Source organism: Pinus tabuliformis, chromosome 8, assembly GCF_031772625.1.
Source record: "Pinus tabuliformis cultivar Carrire ecotype Pingquan chromosome 8, CPIR1, whole genome shotgun sequence".
NCBI classification, from domain to species: Eukaryota; Viridiplantae; Streptophyta; class Pinopsida; order Pinales; family Pinaceae; genus Pinus; species Pinus tabuliformis.
The window spans coordinates 1915020232-1915027798 of record NC_142294.1 but is presented as its reverse complement, the minus strand read 5'-3'; positions in this window follow the sequence as shown (position 1 = coordinate 1915027798).

The window sequence follows — 7567 nt, the reverse complement described above, 5'->3', positions numbered from 1 at the left end:
AATTGCATTAAGCATTCCAAAGTTGTTGGTTATCCTTAAACCATCACAGGTTGAGACTTCCCTTTTCAGGTTGAAGTTTTACCTTTTATGCGGGGTGAGACCTCCCTTTTATGGTTGAAGGTTTCCCTCTTTAAAACAATAGGATCACTTCCTCTAGCAGAAAACTTCAGTTTCTTGCCAGTTTTGGAAGAGTTCCGGGAACTGCACTAAGCGTTCCAGTGTTGGTGGTCATCCTTAAACCACCGCCCTTTATACCAACATTTCATAGAGCACATTCAGCCTAGTGCTGCCATGCATATTTGCACATTTTGTATTACAGCTCTCTTCTTGGACTCATACATAACCCTTCGGATTAAGGGGGGGAATGTTGGACACCTAATCCTAAATGGGTTAGTGTGGAAGCCGAATGGACAAAAGGAGTCCAAGAGACCTTGGGATGTGAAACCCAACAGTCACAACAATGTACTATAAATGTATATCTCTTGTTAATAAAAATTGTATTGCATGTTTTATCTTTCATATCTCTCTTGCTGTCCATGTGTGTTTAACACCATCAAGTATACAAATAATTCATTCTAAATATAACAAGAAATTGCATAAAAAAATAGAGGGGTATTACATTTGGATTTATTTTTTAACAGTGGTTATCACACATGAAATCGTGCATCGCCCTATCATACATTGCCCTCGTACTTGGTTGTAAAATGAGCATCTTGGTGAAACAAAATTGACAAAAAAATATACATGAAAAGAGATCAAAATATAAAATAGTGAGACTACTCAAAATGTTTTAGATTGTTTAATAATAAGATTATGGACAATGAAATATTTTATTTATGACTAACAATAAGATATATATGTATATACATACACATGTGAATTGATCATAGAATGAATTTCACCTCATGTAATATCCATAACATTATTTTTACATGTCATCTATCAACAAAAATATATGGATATATTTATATTAAAGAAAAATTGGGAGAGGGCCCATAACCCATACACTTGATCTCAGTTACAATGTGTTGAAATATGTAGCTAGGTTCGATATTCAATAATGAGATATGTAATCATGATTTTATGTATTTAATGTAAAAAGAAAAATAAATTTATTATTCATTTCCTTGAGGCATGGGTTTCATGGTCGAGGGAAATTTACTTTTTACATCAAGCACCCATTGAGTGCTTCTATGGTTTTCCATTTAGTCTACCAGTCAAATAAGTCATTGTCATGTATTGAAGACCCATTTGAGCATGTAACATATTGTAAAGAAAAAATTATTTGAGTCAAAACAGAGTGAAAAGTTCCTCTAAGATCTTGTCATGGTGTAAATATTAAGTCGGCCTACATGAAGGACAATTCAACCTAAAGATAACAATTCGTACCCCTCAAAAACTTATATATAAAGAACTCGACCTCATTTGGACACATACTTAAGCAAGCTCGATATCCTCAATATAGAATTTGGAAAAGGAAGAAAAAGAAGAGGAAAAGAAAGATCAAATTTTTTGAGCCTCTCTCTCTCTTTTGTGTGAGAGTATCTAAAGTTGTTGGGAAAGTCAAGTTGCTAGAAGGTTGCTACAAAAGTTGAGTTGCTGGAAAGTTGTTGGGAAAGTCAATTTGTTGGGAAATTCAAAGTGTTGGAAAGATATTGGGCAAGTCGAAGTGTTGGATAGTTGTTGGGGTCGAAGTTGCAGAAGAAACTATTGGGTCAAACATGCAGAAGAAACTATTGGGTCAAAGTTTCAGAGGAAACTATTGGGGTCGCAGTTATTGAAAAAGTTGTTGGGGTCGAAATTACTGGAAAGAAAGCTCATCAAGGAGAAATGTTGACTAGGTCTTGGAGGAGTCTTTATCAAGGATCTTAGGTCTTGGAATTCATCATTTGAAGATTCTATAAGAAGATAATAATTCTTGTGGATTTTCCTCTCAAATGGAGAGGTTTTGGCCCTGTTAATCGTCTACATCTTGTGTCTTCTTGTCTCATTGGTCCATATGATTTGGTATTTGTTTTATGATAAGAACACTAAATGCAATAAAAATAAATAATAATCTAATCAAGTTTAGTAAAAATACATCATAATCAATTCTCAAAGTATGAGAAATCACCTAATCTAGCTTCCCTAGATTTCTCAACATGGTGTCAGAGCTAAGGTGACTACATCAAGGAAAGGGAAGCTTAAAGAAGGATACTCAAGGGTCGAAGCACAAGAATATCATCTCGGAAACATCAAGAGCATCAATCATCAAAGAGGACTAACCATATCATCATCTTAAAGGAAGTAACTAAGGTGCATCAAAGAAGAGTTCAAAACTCTAGAAGAGATCTTCAACTAAAGCATTCTTGGGAAGCTTACACATTGAAAAATATTCATCACAAGGAAAATAATACCTAAAGGACCCAACATCCACTCAATCAAATAAAGTCTCTACATTCAAAGCATCTTGGGAAGGCCACCACATTCTACTCTATCATCCAAGGAAGTAAGAAGAAGATGTTGTCATCATCATCGAAAGAATCAAGGTGATCTCCCCCTTATTGAGTCTAGTATCACTATCAAAATCATACTTGAAGGAAGACATCTTAGTCAAGAATACATCTTCTATTATCAACATCATCAAGAAAGACATCAAGTTTAAGGTTTCATCATCTAGGAGTATCTTCACTTGAAAAGTAAGTATCTTTATACCTATGTATGAATCTATCAAAATGACTTCATTTTGCAAGGAAAGAAACAAATTGATTGGGTCATCAAACTTTCTTGCATGGAAGAAGAGGATAGATTTGATCCTCATAGAAAATGAGGTCGTTGGGCATGTTAAGGGTTCAGTCACTAAACCTGCAAAGGAATAAGCTCAATCTTTAGCAAAGTTTATGAAAGGGGAAGTATGGGCTCAAAGGATCCTTATACAATCCATCAAGGATAACCTCGTACCTTATGTATCAAAGTTGGAAACATCAAAAGAAATCTATTAAATTTTAGTACAATTGTTCTCCGTATGCACCGCTGGAGAAGTCATATCTTTGAGAACCGAGCTATATAAGATGAAGGTATCAAAAGAAGAAGGGATAGCCACATACATCATGAGAGTGTCAAAAATAAGAGATCAACTGCAAGAGTTGGGAGAAATAATGTATGATAAAGAAATGACCACTGTGGTGCTCATGCACTACTTGATAAATGGGGCAACTTCGTATCAAGCATCTACGTAAAGAAGGAAGCCACACCATTGAGTGAACTTTGTTCATTGTGTAAATTGAAGAAACCAGATTAAAGGAAAAAGGTGATGTGGGACCAAGTGAACAAGTTCAAGCATTTACTGCCATAGCTAAGAGAAAAGGAAAAATTGGGTAGTTTGGTCCTAAGAAAAGGAAGAAGATCAATATGTCAAAGATCCAATGCTATGGCTGTGAGGAATATGGGTAATACAAGAAAAATTATCCTAAACTGGAGAAGGACAACATGAAAAGGAAAGAAAGAATTGAATCCCATATCACCAAACAAGTAGAACCAATGTTGCAGTTATTATTATCGAGATATTATCGATGAGGGGAAAAAATCGTAAAAAAATCATAAAAATCGGGAAATAATCGGGAAAAATCCGTAAAATACAAAAATATTCATTTTTTTCAATTTTTTTAATATCTAAAGAATATACAACATAAAATAAATACATTTACACATAAATATGATAAAAGAACTAATATATAAGATGTGTAATATCATTTCTAGTGCTACATCACACATAACAGTGAATCATGTCCTGAATAGTAAGTCCTGACTCCTGAGTCCCAACTTAGCCTCAAAATATCAACAAAAAATATAATAATGTATCTCATATCATGAGTCATAATGTCATATAGAATGAAATGAACCAAATAACTAAAGTCTAATACTATTGATTTCCTCTACCCCTCTTGCGAGAAAATGCAATAGTTTTCCCTTTCCCTCTAGATGTAGATGCCGATGGAGTTGGCAGTGGACTTTGCTATGCTCTAGAAGCTGAAGAACTAGGAGCTATAGGAGGTAGACCACGTCCTCTATTGGTGTCAAGGGTAGCTCGGGTAGGTGGTGTCACCTCCTCCTCCTATTGCTCCGCATCCTCCTCCTCCTCCTCCCCCTCCACTACCTCCTGCGCTAATCAATCATCGACAGACTCCATGAGAGGCATCTCGGCCTCAACCCTCCATGCAACAGTGGTGTCAATCCCATCCAATGAGATGACCTCCATATTGGGTATCCTCTCAAGTTTCTTCACCCACAATCGAAGATTGTAGTAGACGTAGACCATGTCATTAAGTCGCTAGGACTCCAACCTGTACAAAGATCATGAAATAATAATTATAAAAAAAAAAAATATTGTTTAATGAATTCTAAAAATTATTTGGAAATTTCCAATATTTTAAGTTTTAAGTTTAACCTGATGCACTTCTTGTTGTGTATTTTTTCAAATACACTCCAGTTGCGCTCGCATCCTGAGGTGCTACATGTTTGGCTGAGGATTCGAATGGCAATTGCAGAAGGGGTACCCTGGCACCATACATTCTCCATCATGCATCTACAACAAAATTACAAATAAAATTTTAAATAAACATAAGAAAAAAAAGAAATTTGAAAGTTGAACCAAAGTATGAAGTTATGAACTTGAAGAGACAATCAAATTTGAAACAAACTAAAAAATACCTGGCATTATAGTCATCTTATTAGTCACAGTCATGTCAAATCCAAATGTGCCACCTGCCATCCTGTATGTCTCAAATTCTTTGGATATCTCTGTACGCTCTTCCAGAAATCGCACCATCCTATGAACACAGGTCAAGAATCCATCCATGATATCAACATCAAATATGAACCCACATGGGTAAGAAAATGCGGGTTTCAGGGAGATCTCTGTAGCATGAATGGGACGATGGAGTGTATTGTTCCATTATTCATCAATCACTTCCCATAGGAGGAGTTGTATCTGAAACCCCTCATCTCCCTTATCATCATAGTAGGCTTGAATGGATTCTTTGGCCCTGTCCATGGCCTCATACAAATAGCCCATTGCGGGCTTCTCACCATCAACTAATCAAAGAACCTTTACCAAAGGTTCATAAATGGTGCACACCTCCTGCACTCCCACCTAGAAGTCTTGCTGGTATGAAACTAATCTACATATGGCCTCTCCCTCTGGTTTGCGACTCATTTTCAAATCACGCCACTCCTCTGAAAGAAACATTCTCTTCACATCCCACATAGAATTCAAGAGGGATTGAAAAGATATGAAACTAGTGGCAAACCGTGTAATGACGGGGCACACCAACTCTTTGTTGTTGGTTAATTTTCTCATCAAGCTAAGCATAGATGTATGATTATATATAAATTTTGTAATTTTTTTTGATGACTCAACAATATCTTTGACAAAGGAAATTTTCCCTATGTCCTCCAACATCAAATTAATACAATGTGTAGCACAAGGTGTCCAAAATAAAGTAGGATGCCTCTCTATAACATCCTGCCAGCAACAACATAATTTGCAGCATTGTCCGTTATGACTTGGACAACATGTTCTGCACCTACTTCCAAAATAAACACATCCAACAAATCACATAAATTTTTTTCATCTTTGATATGTGAAAATACATCAATAGATTTCATAAACATTGTCCCCTTGGGACAACTAACCAAGAAGTTTATAAGGGTTCTCCCCTTTTGGTTGGTCCAACCATCTGACATCATAGTGCATCTTGTTTGTGCCCATGATGCCCTAAACTCCTCCAATATTTTGGTGTAGTCAATCTTTTCATTTTGAAGAATCCGACCTCTAAAATCATCATAAGAAGGGATTTTGTACCCTAGGCCAACAGTTGCAATACCATCAATAGTATATTGGAAAAATGGATTATTCCTTGCAACGTTGAAAGGAATATCACTCCAAAGGAGAAATTTGGCCAACAACTTTTCAGTTTGTTCTTTCTCAGTTTTTTTAAGCATTGAAGTGATAGATGGTTGTGAACCAGGCGTGGTTCTAAGAACAAAAAATGATGAGGCAGCTACCGGGTTGGTTGTAGATATCGATGTTGAAGTAGAACCAGTGTCACTTCCTTGTTCACTTGAACCTAAAACCCTCTTTTCTAGTTGCTTCTTCATTTCTGTTTTGGCTTCTTTATTGTGCTCTAAATTTTCCAATGATCTCATGGCTCTTCGGATGATTTCCGGATTTGGATTTGAGCAAGACCCTACATCAAATCCAGAAATTTGTGAAAGGTGATACTTCAATCTATAAACCCCCCCTGACATATGATGCCCACACAACTTGTAAGACAAGTGTATTCTATCAAACCCTCCATCAGGTTCACCAAATTCCCACAGAGGGTCCAATTTCTTTGGCATGTTTGTAGCTTGGTTGAACTCTTGACTCTTGAGTTTTAAATTTGTAAGATGAAGATTGAACTTTGAGGTTGAATGGTGAACCTATGGAAAAATAAGTATTGCAAGTTACAAAAATTAAAAAAAGTTACATACATGAGTAACATGACAAAGCACATTAAATTTTTGACAATTTAACAAACAAAAACACTGTCAAATCAACTCAAAAATATTTGATAAACCAATGGGTAATCCAAACCCAACCAAAAAAAAAAAAAAAAAAAAGCCCAAAACAAAACACATAAATTTGGTGCCCATGCTGGTTTGCCAGAGAAAATTGATCCTCTCCTCCTCAGCACTTAATCCACCAGGGGTTTTGAGTTGTTTTCTCCTCCAATCAGCGCCCAATCGACCAAGGTTTTTCTCCTAGGTCACTCCCAATCCACCACTACTGCTGTCTGATGAAATGAATAAAAAAAATCATTTTTTTGGTGTTTATAACCAATTTTCCAACGACCCAATGATAAAAACACATCAAATCCTGATAAAAACAAAATTATTACGATTTTTTTAAAATTATCGCGATCTTTTCGAGAAAAAATAAATAAATAATAATAATAAAAAATAAAATAAAATTTCGCAAAAAAAAAAATGCGTAAAAATCAGGCGATTTTATCGTTGTTTTGAAAAAATCGCGATAAAACGATAAAATCGTGATTTTTGCATCACTGAGTAAAAGAACTTGATGAGAAGAAATCCAAGAAAGAAGGGATAGATATTCACGATTAAACGTCTCTACATGAAGGAGAAGTAGGAGGTTAAAATACCTCTACTATGGTGAAACATAGCTATCATAGTAGAAATCATTATAAGTAGGATAGGATGCATCATATTAGAAGATGACATCATACAATTGAAGAAAAAGATCATGACATCATTGTAAGGATCGCTGAAGTAGAAGTATATGTGATTCTAGCAGTCATCATAGAAAGGAAGTAGTTCTTGGTAACCTCATTGAAAGCATAAGTAGTACTTATGGGTAGATAAATTCATCTAGCATAGAGTTCACATGCATCATCATCGTTAGGAAGGATCATTTGCGAGATAAGGATAATCAAGATACTTTGTTAAAATATCCATTAGAAGGTTCACCTGTCTTGGAAGAAGTGTCTTGCTGATAATTTCACCATGTGTGGAATCCATTGTTTAG